Source organism: Canis lupus, chromosome 33 (genome assembly GCF_011100685.1).
Source record: "Canis lupus familiaris isolate Mischka breed German Shepherd chromosome 33, alternate assembly UU_Cfam_GSD_1.0, whole genome shotgun sequence".
Lineage (NCBI taxonomy): Eukaryota > Metazoa > Chordata > Mammalia > Carnivora > Canidae > Canis > Canis lupus.
In genome coordinates this window covers 767,037-787,987 of record NC_049254.1, presented here as the reverse complement: position 1 = coordinate 787,987, position 20,951 = coordinate 767,037, and the positions used below count along the sequence as shown (strand labels likewise).

Genomic DNA, 20,951 nt, shown 5'->3' with positions numbered 1-20,951 from the left:
GCACGTATCCAATTTATTCGTGTTAATTTTTCCGTGTCAGTGTGGGAGGGAATGCGTTATGCACCCGTGGGAGGTAAAAGACGCGACTTCACTCCGCAAATATTCTAGCAACGTGCAGGCTTGTTCGGCGCTAGGGACCGAGACGTCTCGGGGGCACTGCTCGCAGGTGGGGGCTGGGCAGGTGTCACAATAGGAAAGGTCGCAGGTCCAAGGCGGCGCCGAGAGGAAGAGCAAGGGCTGCAGGGACCCCGTGGCCCTCGGGCGGCCCACGACCCGGTGTGACCCCGGGGAAAGCTGTCCCGGCTGCGAGGGGGCGCCCCTCAAGGGGCCGCGGTGCGTCTGCGGGGCTGCGCGGGGCCCGGACGGTGCGGACGCGGGGGGGTGGGGGCCTGCAGAGGGGGCGGGAGGGGGAGGGTGCCGCCCCCGGACCCCCACGACGGTGACCAACGGGAGGCTGCTGGGGGGCCGTGGGTGTGCAGGCTGCGTCGGGAAAGGGAACGAGCTGGAAGCCAAAGAGGCCGCAGAGGTCCCCAGGGATTGGCTGTGTGGGTGGACGGGAGGGGGGTCCAAGGAACAACCCTCGCACAGCTGGACCCAAGGACAGCGCACAGGGCGTGAGACTGGACCGCTGAGAATTCCGCCAGAGCTCCGTGCCACCCCGTCCGCGGCTGTTTTAGTGACCCGTCTCATCCGTGATCGTGCCCGGCGTCCGCTTAGATGTCTGAAAAGTCTTTCTTCTCCTCATCAGACCGGCTTCTGCGAAGGCAGGTCACGGAGGAGTGGAGAAGAGGCTGTTAACTTGAACAGGGAAGGAGCGAAGAAGAAGAAGAAGGGGGGAGGGGGGAGGAGGGGCAGGGGGGAGGAGGATTAGGTGGAGGGGAGGAGTGAGAGGAGGAGGAGGATGGGGATGAGGAGAGGATGGGGAATAGGAGGGAGCGGAAGGGGAAGGAAGGGGCACGAATGCCGACTCTCATGACCTCGGGGGAGTCTTCTTTTAGGTCTGTTTGACTGTTTTCTTCTTCTTCTTCTTCTTCTTCTTCTTCTTCTTCTTCTTCTTCTTCTTCTCCTTCCCCTTCCCCTCCTCCTCCTCCCCCCCCTCCTCCCCCTCCCCCTTCTCCTCCACCTTCTTCCCCTTCTTCAGGCAGTGGAGTAGCCCATTTATTGATTTTTATTTATTTAATTTACTTCTTTTTATTTTTTAAGGTTTAAAACTTTTTTATGTAACTTCAATTTGCCAACATACAGTGCTCATCCCATCAAGTGCCCTCCTCAGTACCTGTCACCCAGTTACCCCATCCCCCCACCCACCTCCCCTTTTCCAACCTTTTGTTCATTTCTCAGACTTAGAAGTCTTTCATGGTTTGTCTCCCTCTCTAATTTTTCCCCACCCAGTACCCCTCCTTCCCTTATAGACCCTTTTGCTATTTCCACATATGACTGTAACCGTATGATAATTGTTTCTCCCATTGACTTATTTCACTCAGAATAATACCTCTATAGTAAAAAAATTGGTTTAAAAATAATATATTATTTAACATATTTATTATATTTTATACCTATATTTTATACCTAATTTTGGACACGTATTTTTGCACAGTAAAATATTTAAATCAGTTTCAGCATTCTACCCCATACAGTAGTACTTCCCTTAATTTTATCTCTCATATCCCTCAAAAACAATACATTACTTAAGGAATATGATGATCCCTCAAATTTGTTTGCATGGTTGTTTCAAACTTAATACAGTCTTATCACTATGTTTGTCATTTTTTTTTCTCCATAGCAGTATGTTCACAGAGCTCTGAAAAGCTCATTTTCTCATAACGTCTGTTTCTAACTACAGGCTTTCCCTGTGATGAACCAAAATGCCTCAGATTAGGACTTAGGTGAAGTCTTAGATGGAATTATGAATTAGATGAAATGCATCACCAGCAGAACGTTTTCTGTTTCAGTTATACTAGAGAATACCGAGTCAAGAAAATCATGAATTACAGTGTTGGCACTGCGGAGGCACGAGTGTCCTACCTCTCCCTACCCTCTGTTTCTGCCAGCTTCTCCCCTCTCTTCACTTCCCCGCCAAGGCGTTTCCAACTCTGCCTCAGCCCCCTTCTATCTCACCCTCTCTCTCTGACTTGTTCTCGCACCTGGCCTCATTGCTTCATCCCTTTCCTTTACATACTTATTTTTATTTTTTGCCATGAAGCATCACTGAGGACATACACTTCCTCTTATTGCAGCCTCAATATCCTGTGTGGTTCCCATCAGGACAGCAATGGTCTGAATTAATTAAAGTATTCATTTATGCTAAATGTATGCATTGTGCTTCAAGGCAAAGGTAACATCTTAAAACACACACACACATAAGCGTCCACAAAAACTTCCACCTGAAAAAACTTACATGACTTAAAAAGAAAACTGAGGAAAGGCCATATTCTCCATTTTTTTCACTGATTGTTGCACTAGACAGAGAGAGAATTCTTTATTACAATATATTATAAAATGATTATCCTTTTGTAAAGTTTGAAAATTAAATTGACTTTTTAAAATCACAGATTAATCATCTTTTGCAAAATGTACTTCATTGACTGCAAACAACGTTCTCCTGAGCAATTTTATTTCCCTTTAAAAGACCTCAAACCACAGTTGGTCTAGATCAAAGGTGCACATAAGCAGTAGGCTTTATAAGTACTAGATTGTTGTGTGTTTACTACCTTCTGTAAGTGATGAAATCATTTGATTAGATTTACTTACCATCTTACTAGAAAAGGGTAGGAGATAAGTCATATGCAGAGTTATTTAAAAACAAGTTTTACATGATAATAATCACAGCTTACACAAACATCCTAATAAAGGAATAGACATCTTCTTCGCAATTTTGCAACAGCACAGGAATGATAAAATAGATAATTCCACATAGGAATTAATTCAATAAAAGAACAGAGATCCTTGGATGGCTCAGCGGTTGAGTGCCAGCCTTCAGCTCAGGGAGTGATCCTGGAGTCCCTGGATCCAGTCCCACATCGGGCTTCCCCCATGAAGCCTGCTTCTCCCTCTGCCTGTGTCTCTGCCTCTCTCTCTGTGTCTCTCATGAATAAATTTTTAAAAATTTAAAAAAAAAAAAAAAAGAACAGCATTAAGTTTGGTTAGTAACACATGGTAGGAGTCCTTTAACGAACTTGAGTTGTCATAAATTTAATATGTAATATTTTAGTGATCTGATCCTCCATTTTTTATTATTTACTTTTTATCTAAGGAAATGTTAAAAACTCACTCTGTTCATTTAGTGCAAAATTTTCAAAACCTATGTTCGCTGTCCTGATTGCTGAGTGAACAGCTTACCTATAGCACATGGCCCCAGTCCCACACGTATGGACAGTCAGCACTCTACTGAATGAAGGACATTGTGAATTGAAAGGCAACATAATCATAAAACACAATAGAGCCTTAGAACTAAACATGCATATTTCAAAATGAATAATTACATAAATGGGTGACTTTTTGGCTTTGCTACTTTGCACATTTTAAAAATGTGCTTTAAGCAACTTGTAAAATAGTCATATTGTAAAAATACAGACTAAATGTCTATACTAACTCCTAAATGATGCTGTGTACAACATCTCTTAGTGTTGCTACATGGCCATTGTAATTAGGCTACAGCAAAGCAAATTATTGGAAACTTCATCTGGTACACTCAAGCAATGGACTAATGGATTATCAAGTCAAACTACACTGCAAACTTTAAAATTAAGTTGCAATTGAACCCTTTTAGATCCACAGCAGCATATGATTTTGTTTCACTGGATTAAATGAGTTTATACTTAAAATTTCTGTAGTTTGCTAGATAGTAAAGGTGTCCTTTATATCAGAGAGTCAATCATAATATTTTTTAAAATCTGCGACAATATAAGTGTGTAAAGATGATGACTATGGCAGATAATTCTAATGCAACTTAACCAAATGCTGATTTAAGCATTTATCTTTCAAGTAATTATTGCTACCCACAAGAAACACTCATGTTTTAACAAATGCTTGTGTCCTAAGTAAAGAATATGATCTTTTCCCGTATTCAGTAAATATACTAATACATAAAATACATTTCTGAGATGTCTGTTATTTTCCTGCTCGTTTTTACTCATGAAATATGAGTTTACTTTCAAATAAAGCACAATATTTCATTAATATAATAATTAAAGATACTATAAACGCATGTGAGCACTTTCTCACGCTAATTAAAGCAATTTTAAGGTTGATGAGGAAGTTGACATTCCTATGTCAAACCACACAAAATTAAATTTAAAATTAAGATCATGAATAAGTCATGAACATGTTTGAGCAAGATTCTGTTGCCTTGTTTCAGATTATGACTGTTTTTTTTTTGTTGTTGTTGTTGTCTCCCCTTTGATCTCGCCCCCCCCAAACAAGTGTTTTGCCAGGTTATCTGCTGGACATCAAGTATGAAAGGTTTCCCCACTGGTCCCTAGTATGAAGTAGAAGATTAAGTACCCACAATATTTTGTTTGGAACTGAGAGTGCATGTTTAGGAAACCAACCATGTTCCTGATTACAGTTGCCTGGGATTAAGGCCCCATACTGAATTAAATCCGAGAAGCATTTAAAATATTGCAGCGCCATTTTTCTGTTTTACTGAATAATTGGTAACACTAGATTACAAGATTTGCAAGCTCCCGAGTTGCTATATTTTCACAGGGAAAAGGTTCCCTTTCATTCAAGCTTAATAAGCTTGGCCTATATCAGCTTTTCTCACATCAGCCCAAGTGTCACATTTGGGCTGGGGGAAGCTTGTTAGCAGTAATTACCAGCAGTAGGTTCTATTATTTGCCAAAGTAATTTTCGCCGCTAAGTACCACCAAAACTGCCTCAAGCCTTTCATTTTTTCCCTTCCTCTTGCCTTCCTTTGCTTCTTTTAAGTTGGCGCATTTTCCCAGGATACTGGGCCGCGCCGGGTATCATGCGCTGTCCCGACGCGGGGTCAGGCGGGCGCGGGCCTTTCACAAACAGAGCCTGAACCCCATTAGGGATGCAAATCCACCCTGTGAGCCGGGATTGCTGGGGCGCACAATGCGGGCCGAGCATTCCTCCGCGGCGGCCTTTCACGGGCCCTTTGTCCGCGTCTTAGCATCCCAGCAGCCCGTTCAAACTGCAGCTATTGTCCCCGTGGGCTTCACGAGTTCCCCGCCTGCCACCAACTCACAATGGGCCGATATGAACATCTTTGTTACCGCTTTTGTACTGTATATCAGAGTAATGTTTCAGCAGATTGGGGCCTAGGAGGAAGAATTAAACCTGTACTACACAGAGCATGATGAATTGCAGGATTTACATATCATTTTGAGACTTTGGGGGGCGCCCCCCCCCCCAGAGGGAAAGGTCGTCGCTGAATGCTGTTGTGTCTCAAAGGATGTTGTCCAAAGACAGAGTGACAGAAAAGGAAGTGATTTAGATAGTCCCTGACAGCTTAATACACAGAATACAGACGAATTGTGGAAACTCACAGGCCTCCTGTCCTTTTCCTACATGGGGCATATTTGATTCTGAATCTCAGTGCGATTCACCTCAAGGAACTTCATGTGCTAGCAGCCCCCGAAGTCCTCTGCCTCAGAACGCGCGGGTCAGAGCAATGCTGATGTGTTAGATACCATTATTCCTGGTTGACATGAAAACTTCCATTTTGGGGGGACTTCCTCTCTGTTGGAAGCAAATTTTTCAGTGTCCGTAGCAGCAAGGATTTCCAAAACATATCATCACTTTATTTATACGATCAAGCGTTCCTCCTCTATTTTTAAGGTTTCTCTGAGCGTGCAGGCTTTTTAATGACATATTCACGAGGTCTGTAAACTCTGGAATAATCTCTTCCAATATGGAAAGACAGTTATAAAGAAAATAATCCCGTCGTGCATCCTTCCACCGTGGCCAGTTTCAACCTGCTGCTGTGAGGTCACTGAATGTGGGGTTGAGAAAGGAACATACCCAGCTGGCTTCCCTGAACTTCACAGCCCAGCTCCAGCACAAAACTGGAAGGATTTGGTTGCTTTTTTTGGTTACTATTTTGTTTTAAGATCTTCTCCATGATCTTACATACTTAGAGGAATGCTATAGAGATGTATAGATGGTTCGATAATGGTGCTTAAAATGCTGTAATTATAGTGGGTTACCATCTAGGAGCTGTCAGTAATATGGTTGACATAATTTATGTGTATTTTTTTCCCTTATTTTTTTAACCGGTATCTTTGGGCTTTCTACGGTATGTGACTGGCATCAAAATGAAGGAGTAGAAATGAATCTGAATAGACTCATTCTATATGCTTCACATTTTCAAGAGGTAGACAGACAAGGCACAAGAATTTTTTTTTTCATTTCAGTTTGGATTCAAAGAGAAGAATCATTTATTTGATGAGTTCTAGTAAACAGACTTAAAGGTATGTTTACTATTTATGGGCACAGTAAGATCACCAGATCCCACATGGATATCTCTTTATAAAAGAATATGAGATTAAGAAAAATGGGTTTAAAAAAAATCTCTTCTGTTTTATGGTCCAAAATTGCTGAATTGCTTATAAATGCCAGAATATACAATGCAGCTTCCTACTATTGCATCTGCTGCTCTTTCTACTTGGAAGGCTCTTGCATCACAATTTTAAATTCTTTAGTGAGCTGGCACCTATTCTGTACGTAAGTCACTTTGACATGCCTCTTATATTATCTGAGCACGCCTATTGGGTGGTGAGGCCCTAAGAGAAGCCAACTGTGTCCCTGAGCTTCCCATCACCCAGGCACATGGCACAGCGTCTCAGCAAATCATGGTTGAACCAGAATTCACTGAATCATAAAGTACTGGCCCCTTGTTCCTATTTCCGTGCCTTCACAGTTTTTGTATTGATTCCCAGTTTATTTTCTTTTTGTGATTCAATATCTTAAATATTCCCACCAATTCCTTGTCAAGGCGATATTGTCTGAATGAATTTTAACAGGGTTCAGCTAGGCTCCTCTTATCACCTTTATTTCTAATTTTCTCGATTTGCGTTTGTTGTGTTTCAGGATACTGACTTGCACCCAGAGCCCATCAAAGCAGTTTTCTTAACTTCCTCACCCTCATACCTTTAGCCATGTCATTGGTTGAGCAGCAAGATGTGTGTGTCCTTTTGGTAATCAGCACTTACACACCACTTTGCACAGCTTAAAAATATATACAACATCTAACAATATTTTTTATTGCAATTTAGCTTGCTTTGTGATTTTTTAAAAGTGTACCAAATAATCTGTAACATCAGAGGTACAAGATCCACAGATTCTGTACTCCATCCTGTTCACGTCAGCTCCTGAAGACTGAATTCTACACAGAGAGCTCACAGCCAGAGTACTGGGAGCCGTGACTGATTTATTCTCTTCCCCATTACCTTTTAAAAACGCCGCTGTGCATCACCTTGTTAAACATCCATTTATCTCATATGCCATTTACTAGGCCCTGAAAGGATCTGAGACACAGGCCTTATACGTTACACAACGGTTAACTCAAGGGGCACCCTGGTGGCCCAGTTCGTGGAGTATCTGACTCTGGGTTTCAGCTCAGGTCGTCACCTCAGGGCTGTGATATGAGCCCTGCCTTGGATTCCAAGCTCAGCATGGAGTCTGCTGGAGACTCCCCTTCTCCCTCTGCCCCTACCCTGCCTGCACAGCGCTCCCTGTCTCTCTCTCTCTCTCTAAAACAAAATCTACGGGAACCTGGGCTTGGGGATTTATTTTTGGATATGATATCAAAAGGATGTTCCTTAAAAAAATAGATAATTTGGGCTTTATTGAAATTAAAAGCTTCTACTCAAAAAAGGAATGTTAAAAGAATGTAAAGGCAAGCCACAGACTAAGAGAACACATTTGAAAAAAACGATCTGAAATAGGATTTGCAATCAAAATAGACAAAATTCCCATAAAACTCAACAAGGAGGAAACAAACAAATTAAAACATGAGCAAAAGTTCTGGACAAATATCTCACCATAGAAGATATATAAATGGCATCATAGAAGATAGAAGTTCATATGTAAAAGACGCCCAACATTATTTGTCATTAGGAAAAGGCAAATTAGAAGAACGACAAGATTACACTATAGACTTATTCAAATATTTAAAATCTCCTTCCAAAAATCATGAGAATATTCTGCTGGTGAGGGTGCAGAGCAGTAGGAATGCTCATTTATTGCTGGTGGAAATGCAAAATGATATGGTCACTTTGGAAGATGACAGTGGAGGAGTTTCTTACAAGCTAAACATAGGATTTACCACATAATCCAGAAATTGTGCTGCTAAATATTTATCCACCTGATTTGAAAACTTACGCACACACACACCCCAAATGGAATATAAAAGTCACAAAAGATTTATTCCTAACAGTCCCAAACTGGAAGCAGCCGAGACGTCCTCCAAGGGTGCGTGGATAAATAATCTAAGCGCATCCATGCAAGGGGATGCAATTCTGTCATAAAAGGTGTGAGCTATCAAGTCATGAAGAAATGTATTTGGGTAAATCTTAAATGCATCTTTTGCTAAGTGAAGGAAACTACACTGAAGACAGCAATGACGTATGATTCAAATTACGTGGCATTCTGGAAAAGGTAAAACTCGACACAGGTTCAAAAGATCAGTGATTTCCAGTAGTTTTGGGAGTTGGAAGAATCGAATAGATGTAGCACAGGAAACTTAGGGGCGAGGCAGTTTACTGAGATTGTTCTCTGTGATTCGGTCGTGGTGGGAAAATGACAATGTGTTTGTCAAAACCCATAGAACTTTACAGTAAAGAGTAAAAATGCTGAATCTTAAGGTAGACAAATATTCAAGAATCACGTGGAAGTCGCTAGATTCCGTGATGGAACTAAGACCGAGACAAGAAATATAACTGTAGGAAAAATGTGTTAAATAACCTCGTGTGCTGGGCGGGGGTGGGGGGTGGGGGTGGGGGTGGGGGCCCACCCCAGCGACCCGCCTGAGTGGAGACCAGGGCAAAGGCCCCTGCGAAGGTCAGAACTAACTCGGGCTGGTGGAGCTGTTTCCCTGGAGGGGAGCTGACCTGCCAGGCCCACCCGTGTGGGTGGAACAATTAAGTAAACAAAACAAAACAAAACAAAATCAGTTAAGTCAATGTGTAACCGGGTTTCTTACAGTCAGAGTGAAAGTCTTTATTTTAAGCAGGGTAACTGCAAGAATTAAATTCCCAGATATTTTTTCTCCCAGGAAAGAAACACCCTGATCCTTGACCTATGTTTTAATTCCTCCAGTTTAGCCCTATTTTCCGGGATCCTCTCCAGCGTTAAAAGTCTCTCTGTGATCAGATCAGGGGGCCAAAGCACCTGCACTGAGGGGCTCGAGGCACACGGAGCAGCGGGTCCAACTCGACGCAGCAATTCCATCCGGAAAATGAAAGTTCACTGAGGAAACAAGGTAGAAAAGTGTTGCGTCTCCGAACTGCTCCGCTCCCACGGGCTCCCCTCCCACAGGCTCCCCTCCCACGGATGTGCTCCCACAGATCTGCTCCCACGGTCTCCCCTCCCACGGATCCGCTCCCACGGATCTGCTCCCACGGGCTCCGCTCCCACGGCCTCCTCTCCCACGGGCTCCCCTCCCACGGATCCGCTCCCACGGGCTCCCCTTCCACGGATCCGCTCCCACGGATCTGCTCCCACGGTCTCCCCTCCCACGGATCTGCTCCCACGGGCTCCCCTCCCACGGGCTCTGCTCTCACGGGCTCCGCTCCCACGGCCTCCCCTCCCACGGGCTCCCCTCCCACGGGCGCTGCTCCCCGCTGCTCTGGGATCGAATGGGTCCCTGGGCTTTGCCCTCCCGGCACCGAAGGCGATGACTCGTCCTGCCTCGGCCCGCGTCACCCCCGCCCACGCCCCGGACTCCCCGGGTCGCAGGGCCACCAGGTCCCTTTTGCAGCGGGGCTCCTGTGTAGGGGCCCTAATGTAGGGCCGCAGCCGGGGAGGCGTAGTGATGGGGGAGGATGCTGGGCGGTGTCAGCGCTCCTGCTCTAGTTGGGATCCCCTTACCCTTTAAGAACTAAATCCTGTCAGAGGCTCAACAGCGGGCGCCCCCCGCCCCCCGCAGCGCACTCCCCGTGAAGCGCATCTTTAGGAGGTAATTTGAGGCACAGACGGTTATTTCCACGACATCAAAAGGGGCACGTTGTGTGCACTTGGAACCGTCCATTAGAAGAGAAGGAAGCTGCCAACCGCGCTCGCTCCAGTTTTCAAGTATTTGAACGACCTGTAGGCCTCGGGGCCACAGGCGCCCTAATCCTGGCATCACTTGACACCTTCACGGAAATCCCTTCACTCTTTGTCTTCTGAGTTCATTCTCCACCTTGTTAGCATTTCCTAATGCTTCCTTTTTAGCCGTATTTTATGCGGTTGTCTTGGCACCTGATCAGAAGACGAAGGCATAAAATTCATACGATTCTCTAACCTTGTTCTCATTCCAGAGACGGATCTCTCCTTAAGGACCAATTTCTGAGAACTGAGACACCTGGTTTCTTGAAGAGAACCCCGGAGGACAGCTCCTAATCATCTCTCAGCATTCCCGCACAAATGGAATATGATTTCGAACTTTTTAAAATACATTAGTATTCGTACTCAGAGTTGAATCTTTATAATAATAGTCTGGAGGAACCTAGACTCTGAGCAGAATGTGCAGTAGAATCCGGAAACTGCAAAATGCTGCCTGTGTGATGAAAGGACTGCAGGGTCGCTTCCGCCTTGGGACCTAATAGGCCAGGTATTATCTAGGTTTATATAAAATAAGTTTTGTAAAAATACAACAATAGCACATAATCGTGACCCCACAAGCGTTTATGGAGTGGCTCCCGCAGGTGAGGTACCATGGATGCCACAGTGAATCTCAGAAATTACTGCAATTGGAAATATGACTTACGTAGGTTATTTCATCTTGTGTTAATGACCGAATCTACAAAAACAACTCCGGAATCTCTTTTTCTGGTTGGAAATAAATTGTACCTTGAAACAAGTTAAAAACAGGTTAACAGTAAGTGCCAATTTTTTGCTTTTTTAGATGTGAAAGAATAAAGGGTCAACCACAGTCACTCAGCAAGGAGCTATCACACATCTGAATACTTCCCTATTTCTCCTCTGACCAAGTGTCCTACTCAGACTGACACTCTGTATCACTCTTAGCGGAGGCCCAAGTCCTGATATCCTTCCATTTACCATAAATAGTTGTCCTGTTTGTAATGTCCTCCAACTTCCCTAGCAGCCGTTGCAGACGATGGGTCCCTATGAATTTGTCCCTACGCTGGCTAACTCAGTTTCGTGTAAAAACGAATTTAGTCCTCTACCTTGGCTTTACCCATTTGTCTTTTGGTGTGAGGCTGTAAATATGGGGCGGGGGGGGGGGGGTCTGAGGAGGTGCAATTCTTAGGCTCCTCGGTTAGATACACCATTGACCCATTCAGGGTTACCCAGCCTCTTCTCGAGAGTTCTGTGCCGGATAACTAAAGAGTTAATAACTTTAATTTAAAGTTAATTTAATTTCAAATTTAAATTTAAATTAAATTAAATTTAAAGTTAATAACTTTAAGGAAACTAGACTTGCTTTCCTTTCAACCCGAGGACATATTTTTTTCCTGCTCTGCTGTTCGTTGGGCAAGTGCATCTCCCATGATGCTTACCACAGTGGATTATTTAGTTGCGAGTTTCTAAGTTCCTTTGATCTCCTCGGATAAATGGCACCGGGTGGGGACACTATTGTAGTATTAGTGCCATCTTCGTCGTATAGTAATTACACGAAGGATAATAAGGACCCAATCCTTTAAAATGCAAAGCAAGTAAGTTCACCCAGATTCTTTGTCAATACAGCCATGCCCTCTACCAGCTTCCCTCAGGAAGGCTCCGTTTCAATTACGGGAATGACCGTATTTATTCATCGGCTCACGTAAAGCTACCAGATAGGTTAACCAGTAAATGACATTTCCCCTCTTGGGATATAATAAGCTTCTCACGAAAAGAGCTACGCAACCCTTTGTGATGGATTCCCTTGTCATTCTGTAGCTGCATCATCGTCTTTCCGTGAGTGTGACAGGTCTACGTTGCACCACCACCGAAGCCTCACGCTCCGCCCGGGTGACCGTCACCTCCTTGGTCTCAACACTCTACACCCCCAGAAGTCTAACCTTGAGCATTCCCAAATTAAAATAAATTTATGCCCTACTAAATCTTACACAGCTACAGGGAATTAGTCAATGAGCATGTTTCCTGAAAAGCAGACAGCAATTAATTACCAGGCTCCCTCTTAGAACTGATTTTAGGAAAGCTCAGCCTTTCATGCCACGGACTTACTGTGAATGTAGTTGAGGCTGTATCAAGTAAAGCCCTCTGCTCTTATGTGTTCTATTCAGTAACTAACGTGAAAAATATACCACAAATGTTATACATATATCAGAATTGATGTGAATTATCCTCCCCAGCCCGTTTATAATTTGATTTGACCCATGACAAAGTGATGCGTTTATTTATTCTGTTCGCTACTAAGGTAACTGAAATCATCACTTGAAAAATTAGTCTGCTTTTTATATTCTGCTTAGACAACAGTCTCCGTTCTTAAGCCCTAAATCTATAGTTACTTTCCCTTTCTGAAAACCTGGTCTGTAGTTTCCTATTCAATCCCTTACCCCTTAATAAAGATGTTTTCCTGTCTTTTCAACTCCTTGACAGAGAGTAGAGATGTTCTCTCATTTTGTCACCCAATTCATTCCTACGTGTTTTGTGAATTTTGCGGTTAGATTTAGATGAGAAGTTTCTCAGTTTGGAGGGGATGCAAGAGTGAAGTGGAAGGTCAAGGAAAAAATATTTTATGTTCTTATATAGCTTTTTAAATTATTTCCCTCTCATGGTATATCTTAAAAGTTACTTATAATTATAAATTTTCTCCTGCAGTTGCAGAGATCATCCATTTCACATGTTTCTACCTCATGATGTCCAACACTATTTTAAAAGCAGCTCCAGAATTCTATGTGGATGTATATGGGTTTTTATGCAAAGTGTATTATGTTTTTGGAGTAGCAAGGATTTTAATCAGCAGATTTAAAAAATAAAAAGCAGGCATAACTATTTTGTAAGGAGATAAGAAGACTTTAATAGCAGCCATATATACATTAACATTTTATTGATAATTAAAACATCCAAGGCCTTAGAAACAAGTGCAAGAGCTTGAATGGAATTCCTCAGAACAGAAGCTTGGTTTTACCAGGTACAATGTCGGCTGCCTCAGGAGTTAAGAGAAGCCATTCTTCAAGCTGCGAGATGCTCCTGACTGTGGCCGTGACTTGTTCTTGGGACATGCTGGCACGGGGACCACTTTGGTTGGCAGAGAAAAACCACCCTGCGTGAAACCTCAGGTAGCATCTTGCCCCGCCTCCTTATTTTATGGGTGAGAAGGCCAAGGATCCCGAAGGTGAAGCATCTTACTAGACACGATCCATGAATGACAAGGAGCATGGGGGAAGGGGGCAGACAGCAACTATTTCCTACTGACCGCCTACGTTTGCTAGGCCTTGTGCCAGGTACTACATGTGCTTTATTTTATGTCATCTTTATGATTCTTGGAGGTGGGGAGTTTCTTCTGATTCTACAGAATGAGGAGAATCTGTAAACAGGTTCAGTTGCATAATCTGTGGGCCCTCGCACGAAATGGCAATGCCAGGCCCATTGTTCAAAAAGTGGAAGAAGTCTTCCTTTCTGCTGCAGTTTTTTCTGTGGACCTGTCATGGTGTCTTTTTTTTTTTTTTTAATTTTTATTATTTGCTGTTAAGTGTTATATTCCTTAGGGATGGGGAATGATGTTCTTTTTTTGTTTAATTGTTATCAAACAAATAAGATCTTTTGTTGACTTTCCTCCCTGGAATATAAATTCCAAGAGATCAAACACAGGCCACGTTAAATTTTTATTTTTAAAACATCCCTGGGACAGATTCAGAGCAAATAGATTTATATGAGGTTGTAGGTTCTTACATATTTTCACTTGACTTAAGCATTGTCTCCCTGGCAGCTAAGGCTGGCGCTTGTCTCATAAGACAAATTTCTCAAATGTATTCAATTCTAATACTCACTTGATTCACTTGTAAAAACCATTCTTATTTTCCGTTTCCCAGCTCCATGAGATTTTAATGAATTTGGTCAACCAGAGGGCCATGTTCAAATGGGAATCATATCATAATACACCCTGCAGAAGCCACACTGATGACTTCCTATTCCACACAGAACAAAATGTAAATCCCTTGCTCTGGCCTACAAACCCATATGTCAGCTCTTTTTAAGTTTCTCTCCCACCACCTGCTCCCCTGCTTGTGTGCTCCAGCCACAGGACTTTTAAATGTCCTGTTCTTTGTAAATGCCAAGCTTGTTTCTGCCTTTGTATTTGCAAATCTGTGTGGCTGGAAATATCCTTCCCCTGATCCCTTATGGAATTTGCTTTCTGGTCATTTAGGTACCCTTCCATCATTATCTCTTGTAGAGCACCCCCCACATGCCCCGACCACACAAATTGAAACTGTTTCCTAGAGCTCTTCATCACATCTCCCTCCTTCATTTTGTCCTGTTAATGTGTTAACATGTAGCCATCTGAACTTATCTTGCTTGTTTATTGCTTAATTACTTAATATCTTATTCCAGAATATAAGCTCCAGGAGATCACAGAGCTTCGATTAGTGTCCGTCATTCAATAAGCATAAATGTGTACTTTACCCCATTCCAAACCTCCGCCCCACCCTTTACACTCACCTTAATATTTCTGGGTTTAACTCTGAAGGAAAGATCCTGACTTTTCCTGATCAACATCTCCCCCCGCACATGTTTCTGATCAGAATGTTTAAACACCGAAGGGTATGGTGATATAAAGTATTGATCGTGTGTGCTCCTAACCCTGTCACACTCAGGGCAAAATACTTGGTGTTCCCTAGTACCATGATTGAATTTCAAAAGGGCTGGATTGAGGGTAAAGGTGGAGTGAAGATCAGATATTCGATCAGATTATCCACTGCGAGAATTGCTTGCTGATGACTGCACCAGGAGCTCTCTGGTCTAAATGTGTTCCTGGCATTATCATTTGAGAACCTCAGCTTTGAAATATATTTAAAATTTTCACAAATCTGGATTGTGTTATCCCTGCATAATGTTCTTGCTATCTTGTTACCACTTATCTCTTTGAGGTGCTAACTTGTAATATTTTAAAATTTGGTCAAACTACATTAGAAGCTGAAATAATCAATTTTCTCTGTTACAGAATTAATATGGACTTATCTAAGACAACGAACAATTAAGCCAAAAGAAGACATTTACAATGACACGTATTCTCACCGAATAAAGATAACCACCACTGACATTTTTATATACGCTATAAAAATGCATACATAAAATAAGGGCCCATGCTGGGTAAGTGTTAGAACTTTCAGTTTTCACTTAATATACAGTTTTTAAAAAATATATAGTTTATCTTCTCATATAATTATAATTATGTTAATAGTTGCATGGAAATCCACTGTATGAATGTGATTATAAGAAGTGTGTTTCCAGTTGATTTTACTTCAATTTAATTGACTCAGAACAAATACTCATATTTATTGCCATCTTGAGTCCTCTCTGTATTAAGTCTACCTGGACTGTCATGTAATAAAATACCACAGACCGGGCAACCTGATATAACAGGATTTTTTTTTTTTTTAAGTTCTAGGGGCTGGAAGTCTAAGTTCAGCATGGTTGGGGTCCGGTGAGACTCTATTCCTAGCTTGCAGGTGTCTGTCTTCTCACTATGTCTTCACATGGCAGAGGGAGAGAGAGAGAGAGAGAGAGAGAGAGAGAGAGAGAGAGAGAGAGAAAGAAAAAAAGAAAGAAAAGAAAAGAAAAGAAAAGAAAAGAAAAGAAAAAAGAAAAGAGGAGATGAAGAGGGAGAGGATGAGGGGAATAGAGAGGTGGGTAGGGAGGGAGAGCAAGAGAGTGCGAGCCTGAACTCTTTGGTACCTCTTTTAAGAGTACACTAATCCTATTGGATCAGAGCCCCACCCTTGTGACTTCATTTAATCTTATTTACCTATAAAGGTCATATCTGTGAATCTCTCAGTATAATCACATTGAGAGTTGGGGGTCCAATATATGAATTTGGGGAAATAATTCAGTCATTAACATTTCCATAACAAGCAAAATTAAACTAAAGCATCTCTATATTATTTTTAAAAATCTCAAAAAAAGTAAAATTTATATTTTTCTAATAGTTTGAAGGGTGTTTAAGAGTGGATTAGTAAGACTGCTCTAATACAAAACAAGTGTTATTTATAGGGGGTTTGGCAGGGAAAACCAAAGATCTGAGTCATAGAGGTTTGCCAGAGTCACACACTATTAGCAGAGAAACACGTAAATTCAAGTATTCTAAATCCCAGGTCTGTACAATAATATATAGTTTTCACATCTGTAAATGAATCAACAACAAATGCATAAAATGAAGTCAAATAAATAAAATACTCTTACATGCCTTTATGAAACATTACATTGGTTTCAAAAACAATAGTCTATTTGCACCAAGATATCTCATTTTTTCTAGAGGTTATTATTCAAATATTCAAGGGCCTTTTTCTGTTACTATACCACCCTATGTATTCTGTTGAATTGGATAATGATCTCAAACTTTGCTGTCATGAAGTGTTCTTTGAACATGTGTATGTTGTGCCTGATTTAATAATAAACAAACTATGTAGGCTTACTCTTTCTCAAAATAATTAGCTAGGAACGAGGGCTGTGCCAGTTTCATAAAGTGAACTGCAAACTCCGTCCTATATCCTCTTCTATCCATAGCTCCCTAAAAAGATTTCTCTCTTTATTAGTCTGCAGTGATATTCTTGATGCTGTAATTTTCAAGTGATACACAAAGTAGAATATGTGATTCCTTCCCAGAAAATAAATCTTCAAAAAAATAAAAAATAAATGAGCCTTCTAAAAGGCTCTACATTTAGTAAGCTCAGATATGATAGTGGTTGATTATTGGTTCTGCCCTAAAGAAGATGAGCTTATTTTAAGGGAAGACATAATCCTCTTAATATGTTTGCTAGATGGAATTCTAAGTATATTTAAATGACATGATTTTAAACTAGATAGCAACTGAGAATTTAAATGGATTTTGTTCTAGTATCTTTCTTCTGAAGATTAAGACTGAGTTGAAAAAAATTTAAAATCTAAGCATGAATATTAAAAGAAATAGAAATGAGCACAATTTTACAACTCTTTGAGGATTACATTCCTTGTAATTGTATATTTCCTCATAAAAATGTTTCTATAATTTTATTTATATTTCTTAAATAAAGGGCCTAATTATACTAATGAACATTCATAACAAACAGTATTAAGTTGGTACAGCAGCACTTATACAGATATTTAAAATGATTAAAGGATGAGCATTTCTATTATTCATCTGTCTTGCTGTAATAAAAGTGCTTGTTTGTAACTCTTCTATATAAATTACCGAGTGCAAAATACAGTAGGAGAACATAAATGAAACCAATACAAATTCCCTATCTGTTGATAATCTCGGGTAGTTGGCGACCTAAAACATGCATATGAACCATACTGAATGGAAAATAATGCCTAAACGGGAAGTATAAGAATTAAGGGAAGTGACGATGGAGAGGAAGATGAGAGACCATCTAGCTTGCAGAATAGGACACTTTGCAGAGTAAGTGACATTTGTATTTGATCTTAAAAATGGAGAAAATGTGGCTATTTAGAGATTGTGGAAGATATAGGGCCTAAATGTGAGGAATGGAAGTGGGGAAATAACAGCGACTGTTTTCACTACCTGCAGCAAAACTATACAATTGCATAGTTCGACATTCTTGAATTTAGAGCATAGATTTAGAGAAATGAAGTGAACGATGGGGATGGAAAAGGTAATCTGTGGCCTGGGTTGAAGAGGAACTTGAATCCAAATATTGGTTGTTGTGGGATTTAGGATCAGAGAAACAGAATGATCTCATTTGTGTGCCAGGAAAATGAATCAGTAAACATGGTGCTGGTTTTGTTTGATGAAAAAGGGGCAGAACAGACAAGGTGGAAAAGTAAGGAGTCATCCCGGCAAGATGATGGCAGCATGACCCTTGGGGAAGCAATGCACTTCTAGTGAGATATACGCTGTACCAGAGAGCTCAGTGCCAAGACTGCCGGCCCTTACCCACCCGCTGGACGTGAGGGAGAGCAAAGAAAAAAGTCAAAGACCATTTCAGGATTCAAGAAGGCTACTCACCTCTTTAACCATGAGCAAATAAAGGAGACCAAACTGGGGAGAAGGACGGTGGCTCCCGAGAGAATGCCGGCCACCTGCGTCTGTGCTGCCAAGCGGCAGCCGCCACGGGTGACCAGGAGGTTGACCAACATTACAATGATGAAGGTCATCTTCCTCCCAAGAAACGAAAGAACAGAAGGACGACTGTGTCGCGGCTGCTAGTGAGTCAGGGGCTAAGCGGTCTCGCTCTGCGCTCAGGTGCTGGGGGCCCGCGTCTGTAGGCACGTGTCCTGGCCCGCGCGTGAGCTGCGCTAACCAGGCCGCCGAGCCCCGCCGGGACGGCCTGCTGGGGGGGGGGGGGGTCACACAGCTGTTAAGGACGTGGGTTTGATTATTCTGACCAAGTGCACCTGCCCCGCTCTCAGTGACCACCATGATCCCCCAAGGGGGAGTAACTAGGGGCCCGAAGTCTGTAGCACCCTCTGAGAATCAAATGGAAAGTAAGTGAAGAGAAAAGAAGAGCAAGTTTGTTCAATGCTTTTTTTTTTCCTTTCTGGGTTCTCATACATTCATAATGTCTCAATCACTATTTACTGGGTGTTTACTGGGTGTTTACTGGGTGTCACAGAACCTCGCATATACCCCAGGGCATGTGTTTCAAAGCAGTTTGTGCAGTAACCATTGTGCTCTCCAGCCCGGCGTCACCAGCACCAGCACAGCACGGCGGGCGGTAGAGGGCCCGGATTCGCAGGGAGGCTCCTGCGTAGCCCGCGATTCAACGGCAATCGCCCTGAATTCCTTTTTGCTCCTACAGGGACAAAATTAGCTCACTGCTGAGAGGAAAACTGATCTATCCGGGAGACCACGCCAGCTACCATTTAATTTGGCATCAAATTTAATTTTTTGTCTCCTAATGTACTAGCAAACTCCAGATTTTGCCACAGAAAACAGTATTTAGTAGTCTGACTTCAAATAACTCTCAGGGTGGCGTTTTATTACTTTGGTGAATTTATCAGACGCGGGATCTGGCCTTGAGCCTTGGATGCTCTGAAGCTGGATTTTGTTAATACAGCATGACCTGGGCTAGTGTCTCGGAATGGGAGGGGCCACACATTAACCGAGCCCAAGGGAGGGTCGCATGAAGGCAGGATTCCAAATCACTAACTCATAATGAGAAATTCTAATTTTTAAAAAAGATTGTATTTATTTATTCATGAGAGACACAGAGAGAGAGGCAGAGACACAGGCGGAGGGAGAAGCAGGCTCCCTGAGGGGAGCCCGATGTGGGACCCGAACCCAGGCCCCCGGGGTCACACCCTGAGCTGGAGGTGGATGCTCGACCACTGAGCCACCCAGGTGTCCCAACTTTCGTTTCTGGTAGACAGATAATTGGGGGAAAAAAAGTCAATCATAAGAAGTTTAATTTTATAAGCATGGAGTCAGAGTTAAGGGATTTTGATTATTCAAATATTTTATCATATTTTCTGATTTAACTTTGTATATCTATTCCACAGAAGGAAGGTTCCCGCCAGGGGAACTTCATTCTAAATACCCAATGTCTTCCTTATAAACATCCAAACAGATACTGGAAACTTCAATGTCTGTGATTTTTTCCCTCTTTTCTCTACGTTCACTGATTGGCCAATCTCCCTTTAAATATGACCTTTGTATGTTAATCTCCTCAGTCATCTCCTAATGGCATTTGGACGGATGTTAGGAGTTGATCTACAGGGTGATCCTCAGATTGCAAATCTTCAGTGTGTCATCGAATCGTCAGCACAACCTGATTTAACTCACTCCTACTGGCAACTTTCTATTACTTGCATCACACTTTATACTATAATATTTTGTTTATGAAGAAAGGGGTCGTGAAAGCTCTATTTGTATGTCTCAAAGGAATTTCAAGCTCCCACTGGTCTCCTCCTCAGGCTGTAAATTCCCTGAGGACAATTGCAGTGTCGTCAGGAGAGCGAACACTTACGAGGGCTTTGGTTGGGCCAAATGCTTTGTTAAATACTTTAATAAATGTGATTAATCCGATTGCACTCTGCATCTAAGGGGTAAGGACCAGCATGTCCTCGACGGACAAGCCTAAGTCAGCTAGTAAATTTGACTTCAGATTTCTCCAGTTTGAAGTTTGTTCCTTACCTGCTTGGCCTGGGAGACCAGCTGCTGGATTTTAAGAACTAATGACATAAACTGGCCTAAGTAGGAGCAGATCGTCTCTCACTTCCTTTCTCTCTACCCCCTCCCCCCAGCCTCCCCTTGCTCCACATCCCTACCTTGTGTGGTGCGGGTGCAGGGTGGGGACCAGGGAGGGAGAGATTTTTTAATTAACCTTTTCCTTCCTCAGATAGCTTGTCATTTTCTACCCAAGAGAATGATTCTGAAAAATTTCTAGTAAAGGAGGCCAACAAAAAACGCACATATATAAAAAGCAAAGTTACAGGGATGCTCACCTGGAAGATGGGATAAATTGTTAGAATTAAACAACAAAAAAAATACAGGTTGATCAGAAAAATATCTGAGCATTTAAAATTAACTAGGCAGGGACAGCTGGTGGCTCAGGGGTTGAGCGTCTGCCTTGGGCTCAGGGCGTGACCCGGGGTCCTGGGATCGAGTCCCACGTCGGGCTCCTGCGTGGAGCCTGCTTCTCCCTCTGCCTGCGTCT

At 42.4% G+C, this 20,951-nt stretch overlaps 1 long non-coding RNA gene across 1 annotated transcript; it reads left to right on the top strand.

The window, feature by feature from the left end:
- The first annotated feature begins 219 nt into the window (after positions 1-219).
- Positions 220-15,441, top strand: LOC111093791. Its single transcript, XR_005383012.1, has 5 exons — positions 220-333; positions 9,286-9,448; positions 10,488-10,780; positions 13,268-13,415; positions 15,299-15,441. It is a non-coding gene; the product is annotated as an uncharacterized LOC111093791 (long non-coding RNA).
- The last annotated feature ends 5,510 nt before the right edge of the window (positions 15,442-20,951 follow it).